This window comes from Balaenoptera acutorostrata, chromosome 8 (assembly GCF_949987535.1).
Source record: "Balaenoptera acutorostrata chromosome 8, mBalAcu1.1, whole genome shotgun sequence".
Lineage (NCBI taxonomy): Eukaryota > Metazoa > Chordata > Mammalia > Artiodactyla > Balaenopteridae > Balaenoptera > Balaenoptera acutorostrata.
Window position 1 is genome coordinate 59,890,836 of NC_080071.1, and position 6,000 is coordinate 59,896,835.

Sequence of the window (6,000 nt, forward strand, 5' to 3'; positions counted from 1 at the left end):
CACATAATGAATGCATAATAGTTTTAAAAGTCTTTAAGTATGAAAAATACATTATTCATTATTGTATCGATATTGTGTTTTTGATAATAAGTAACTCAATTCTTATCTGAAAAATGGAAGAGAGGAAGAAGTGCCTGAGATTAGGAAAAAGCCAAATCCAATCAAGGCAACTAAAATATAATGACAAGAAAACAATTCTGCCTGTAAAGAAAGCTCTAACCAATATACAGAATAACAACATTATTAGAAAGGGGGAGGTTAATACATGAGAGTTTAGAAAAGGGGCAGCCAAACAAAGAATAATGGTTTGGTGGATTTTCATATCTGTTCACTAGAAAGATATAGTCCACTGGGGGAAGTCTGTGTGCTTCACTGGTGTACCAAGCCTGGATCAAATAATCTTCAAGCATCCCCCTTTACTATTAAATTGCATGCTCACCAAACAACTTGACAATCATGAATATGGTTTTCTAGGTATCTCGGTAACTAAAGAGTAAGCATGAATCTTTCCAGTACTTTAGAGTCAGTTCTTCACTGAACAAATTTCAGATTTGGCAAGCAAAAGTTTGATCAACTCTGGCTACGCTGACAAAATTTAGTTTCAGAACTTATAATGCTAATGCCTGAAACAAATAAACGATTCCAACTAGTTGTCAGCTAATCAGTTTACTCAAAAAATGAATTTTTTTCTCTCTTCTCTCTCTCATAAACCCTATTTATGCCTTTTCCCCTGACAAGAGGATCTACTGATTGAGTCCCCCATGAGTCAGTTATCTGCATGCAGATAACTTACTAAATGTTGCCAAGTTTTCTTTTGTAACTAGCACACTTAAATGATTTGTCTCAGTTTTCATTTACCTTTAAAGGTACTACATATTCTGCAGCTGGGAAATTCAAGTAGAGTCACCTGTAATTGGAAAAAGAACTCAGTCAGGCCAGCTAACAGGAAAACAAAAGCAACCAAAGAAGTTCATGAGTTTTAACAAACAAGATGAGTAGATAAAGGCAGATCTTACAAAGCCAAAGTTGTTATGATGGCCCAGTAAAGGGCAAAATGACCATTACCATTTTGGCCAGGGAGCCTTAGAGACTGAGAAGATCTAACTTGTGGGGGCAAGTAGGTGGAGGGAGGCCAAAATGTGAGCACTTACTATGTGCTAGACACACTTCTGAATATTCTATATGTATTCTCATTTAATCCTCACAACAATTCCATTAGGTTTATACTTTGTGTACAAAGATTATACTTCATCTATAATTTATATGGCCACTGCCAGTAGAACATATCCATTTGGACCAACCTTCTAGTCATGATACTGCTTCTTATTATGGGGAATTGGATGTATTAGAGAAGAAGTTTAATGCATCTATGTGACATTTATACAAAATTAAGAAACACAATTTCTTTCTATCTGTATAAAATAAAGTTTTTTAAGGGGCTGTTTGTCAGGCACTGTATTAGGCACTTTTACATATACCAGATCAATAAATCCTCAGATTCTCTGAGATGGTTAAAATATATATAATTCCCCCAATTTACAGATGAGTAAACTGAGGTTAAAGATTAAATTACTCACTGAAATTCACACAATTAGAAAGTGCATTAGGGCTGAAACCCAAGTTTGACTAATTCCAAAGACCCTGATCATTTTATTAAATGACACACTTCTCCTGCCATTAAATACAGATCTGTTATCCTAAATGCTTGTCTTGACCTCTGGAAACTATTCATAATATGTTTAGTCATTCTCCCACACAGAGGTTCAAATATCCAAGAACTTCTACAGTTCCTCTAGGTTTCTAGTTCATTAGGTTAAACATCACTAGTTTTACCAAGCATACTTTTAAGAGAAGCATAGTTTAAATTATTTAAAACTATATACTGCTGTGTTCTACAAAGGATTTGAAGCAATGACAATAAGCAGTGCAATACAACAAATGATAAACTATACACACTAATAGGGGATCTGGATCAGGGAAAATTAAAGAAAGGCAGAAAATAAAATCATACAAAGAATTTGGGCTCTTAGCTTCCTGGCAATCAAAAGGAGTAAAGGTCAGTTACATTACCTCTTATTAGCAAAAGTTTAGTAGTCCCTTCAGGGGGAAAAAAAAAGATTTTCAAGGAAAATTTAAAAACAAATATTCTAGACAACTTAATATTGTCCGAGGCAATTTCCGTATGGTATTTTATGTAAGAATTGTCTGGACAGAGGCAGCTTAACTTAGTCTTGTTTGTAGCCAAATGTATTTATACGTAATTTCCTTTTCTAGATTTTAAGGCATCTTATTATACAGTACAGAATCAAAAAATTGAAATTTCTACAAAAACCTTGAAAGAAACCTTTCCTTCCTTCTTTTCCAACATTTTCTGAAAACAAAAACAAAAAAACCCCAGTACAATCTCATAATAAAATGAAAATATTTAGTGACCACTTACTCTTCAAGGCACTGTCTTAGTGCTTACTTTTAAGTAGACTCTTTTCAAGGAGTTAACAAGGTAATACAGCAGCACCAAATGAGTGTTAACACAATACCCTCTCCTTTGAGAGCAAATAAAAGACTTGCTAAAATTAAAAAAAATAATAATCCTTTAAAAAAAGAAGGTGGTATAGTTTAGTGGCTATGCACCAATTTTAATATCAGATAAACCTGGTTTCCGATCTTAACTCCACACTTACAACTGTGTGACTTTGGACAAACTTGTGACGATTAAATGAGACCCTGTGCTTGGCCTATGAAAATGCTAACTAGGTTCCTTACTATGGGTATTTTTACTTTAAATTTCAACTTAACCATGCAGATCTCTTGTACAACTCCATATCCCAACTAATGTCTGACGAAATAAAATTCATATTTTATGGCAAGACGATTTAAACATATTTAAACATAAACATAAAATTTTTCTTTGCCTATTTGGGCCTCCTCCCTCCACTTTAGTGTGTATTGCGCATCTGCATTAACCAGACCTCTTTAGGAGATAACTTCCTTCTTATCTTGTAAGGGGCCACGATGACCCATGACCCACTATCTGCTTTGTATGTGTAGATTTGGATTGTGTAAACTGTCAATAATATGCCATTTAATGTACAGCCCACAGTCTCAAAAACATCTAACAGTGCTTTGACTTCTAACAAACGGAACAGTTCTTAGAGCTTTCTGAGAGGCTGTTCTCGGAGTTATAACCCTGTTTGGCTCAAATGAAATTTTCCACTTCTTCCTTAGATCGACTACTGATCAATTTTCGTCAGCACATCTAACAGAAAAAGTGCTCAATAAATGCTGAATGAATGATGCCCATTTAATGTGCAGTGCCATCACACAAAGGTGTAGGGCCATGCTATTTTTCTTCAGATTGCAATTTAACTAGGGGAAGGTGTAGTGGTTCTATTAGGATTTCAGCTGTAAAGCGAAAAGTAATGCGTCAACTTGTTTTAACTTAAAAAGCTCTACCAAAGGAGCCTGGTTTATCAACATTTTACAACCAAGCACTGTCCCAGGGTGACCGTGTTCAGTTAGGAGGATTCATTTGGTGATTCCAGGCTGGGATGACATCAAAGGGTTCTCGCTCCAGTGGTAGTTCTGGGACAAGATCTCTTCCTCCTCAGCCCTCATTGTACCTGCTCCTCTCCCAGGACACCTTACTACTTTCGGTATGGATTTTTACAGTTCTCCCTCTGCACGCAGAAGGCTCATCGCGCCGGGAAACAGATACGTTGGTAACAGACACCCCTGGCACAGAAGGCCCATCACTGCTGGACAGAGGAACGGTCTTTTAAAGAGGGAGCCTCTCACCTCAACCAGTATTTACTGACTTCGGTCTGGGCCTCGCGCAACTGACCAGCCGGCCGTGCTCGGCCAGCCGAGGGTCCTCAGGCCGGCGGGGCCGGAGGCAGCCTGGGGAGGGCAGAGAGGGAGGCGCAGCGACCCTGTCCGGAGTGCTGAGGCGAAGGCCGGGGACTGGGTGCACCTGGACTCACCTCACAAGCCCCGAGCTAAGCAGGAGAGGGAGGCAGGCTGCCCCGCCGCCCAACCACGCACCGCCAGGTCTCCGGGTGGCGCGGCGGCGGCCGCCTCGTGCCTGCCGGACGCTACCCCGCTGAATGGTCGCCGCTGGAAAGGCGGCTTCGGCCCCAGCGGGAAAGGCCAAATTCTTTCAGGCAGTGCAGAAGCAGGGTTGCCGGGTCGCAGGGTCGAGCAGGGGCGCTCAGGAGGCCGGTGGGGGTTGGAGGGGGATGGGCAGCCTCCCTGCTGCACACCGAATCTCCCGCCCTGCTCAGGAGGTGGAGCCCCAAGGAGCCAATAGGAGGTGGAGTTGGCTGAGAGCGACGGCTCTGCCCGCCAGTCGGCGCCGGTCTGATGACCTCGCCCACAAGAAACCCGAAGAAAACGAATCCCTAAGCGCTGGGTTCTGGCCTTTGCTTTTCCTCTTTCCGTTTCCGGTGAAGGGAGAAGGAAGTGTTGGTTAGATCTGAGGAAACTGGAGGAGTTGGAGTGGGCTTAGTGGGCTCTCTCTGTCTTGACGCAATCTTGAAAGTGTTCATTGGTTTCTCTTTATACCTTCTTTTGAGGAAAAAGATAATGGGAATGAATTTGAGTTTATTTATTTATTTATTTATTTATTTATTTATTTATTTATTTATAACTTTACCTCATTTGCCGTGAAAGGTAGGATCAAGTGCATCTCAGGGGTTTGGGGTGGGGAGGCGGGGAGCAATGCTCTCTGGTAAGAAGAGAATTACGGCTGGGGCACTGAATGTGGAGATGGGAATCAGACTGCTAATAGGATGAAGAGACAGGGAAAATAGAAGGAATAGACGCGGAGAAAGCTGAGGAGAAAGATAATGAGGAAGAAAAGGAATGAACCTGCTGGGGTAACAGTGTTACCCACTAATAATACGATTTTATTCGGATTCATTCATTCATTCAAAACAAAACCTGCGTACAAGATACTAACGTTACACTTTTGAGCGAGCTGAGCACGGTTTCTGCCCTCACAGTAGATCCTATAGGGGAAGATACTGATTAGACAATATAGAGAAAAATGCTACGATTTGGGAAGTCCAGTGTTTATCGAACCACTGGCAGGAGTATCTAATTAAAGTACAGCAGGATTCAGGAACAATTTTCTTGGAGGAAGAGATATTTAAACTGAAACCTGAGGATTGAGTAGCTTTAAGCCAGAAAAAGAGGAGGGGTGAAGTGTTCCAGGTAGAAGGCCCAAATCAATATAGTGGGTGTATAAAGGGCCAAGAGGCAAGTGCCAAAGTTGGATCTGTTGTTATGAAGGGCTAGTTTGGCCCTTAGGGCACTAGTCAGATTTGTATTGAAAGATCATTCTGGATAAAGGAGGTAAAGAGTGGGAGCAGAGGGAAGGAAGAGACAGATGGAGTCACACCATTTTGGAAGCTGTTTAGGACATCAGATTGGGAAATGGAAATGGTTGTAGCCTGGATAGCTCAGTATTCCATTTTGGTTAGCAGGATTTAAGAAAACAAAAGAGAAAGGTAATTTTCTCTACATTGGAGATAAAGAATTTGGGGGGTTGAGTAGAGAGAAGGTGAAAGAAAACGTAGCCAACAGTTAACAGTGAAGTGCTTGAAAAGTTCTTAAAAATGTGAAGATCTGGGAGTATTTAATATTCAACTAATATGTTCTTTATGTTTCTATGATGTAAACTCTCTTCCATCTCCCCCTCAAATCTTCACTAAAGTCTTCTGCAAACTCAAAGGAGTTGGTGTGATTTTGTTTTTAATGGTATATGTGTGGAAAATAGAGGGAAGGAGCTGAGTTTCCCTTCTAGATTGATACTAGGCTAGATAAAAACAAAGAGCCATACCATTCAGAATGGAGATCCAGAATTCAGAAGTGGTAGGAAGTTGGAGATAGAGGTGATCATAAAATGGCAACTCCCACATGTATTCACACACATTTTGTGTAGATCATTAGATTTTTCCAAGAGAAAGAGAGGACCAAGTCAATTTTGTGTATATCTTTTTT

The 6,000-nt window shown here is 40.4% G+C and overlaps 1 protein-coding gene across 1 annotated transcript in view; it reads right to left on the minus strand.

Annotated features, from left to right (window-relative positions):
• The window catches only part of ORC2 (origin recognition complex subunit 2), a 51,200-nt gene extending 46,931 nt beyond the window's left edge, over nucleotides 1–4,269 (minus strand). The window contains exons 1-2 of the mRNA XM_007190498.2: nucleotides 3,981–4,269; nucleotides 859–907 (exon numbers count right to left, since the gene is read on the minus strand). The gene's annotated coding sequence lies outside the window, so the exon portion shown is untranslated. The remainder of the gene's footprint in view (nucleotides 1–858; nucleotides 908–3,980) is intronic.
• Between the last annotated feature and the right edge of the window lie 1,731 nt (nucleotides 4,270–6,000).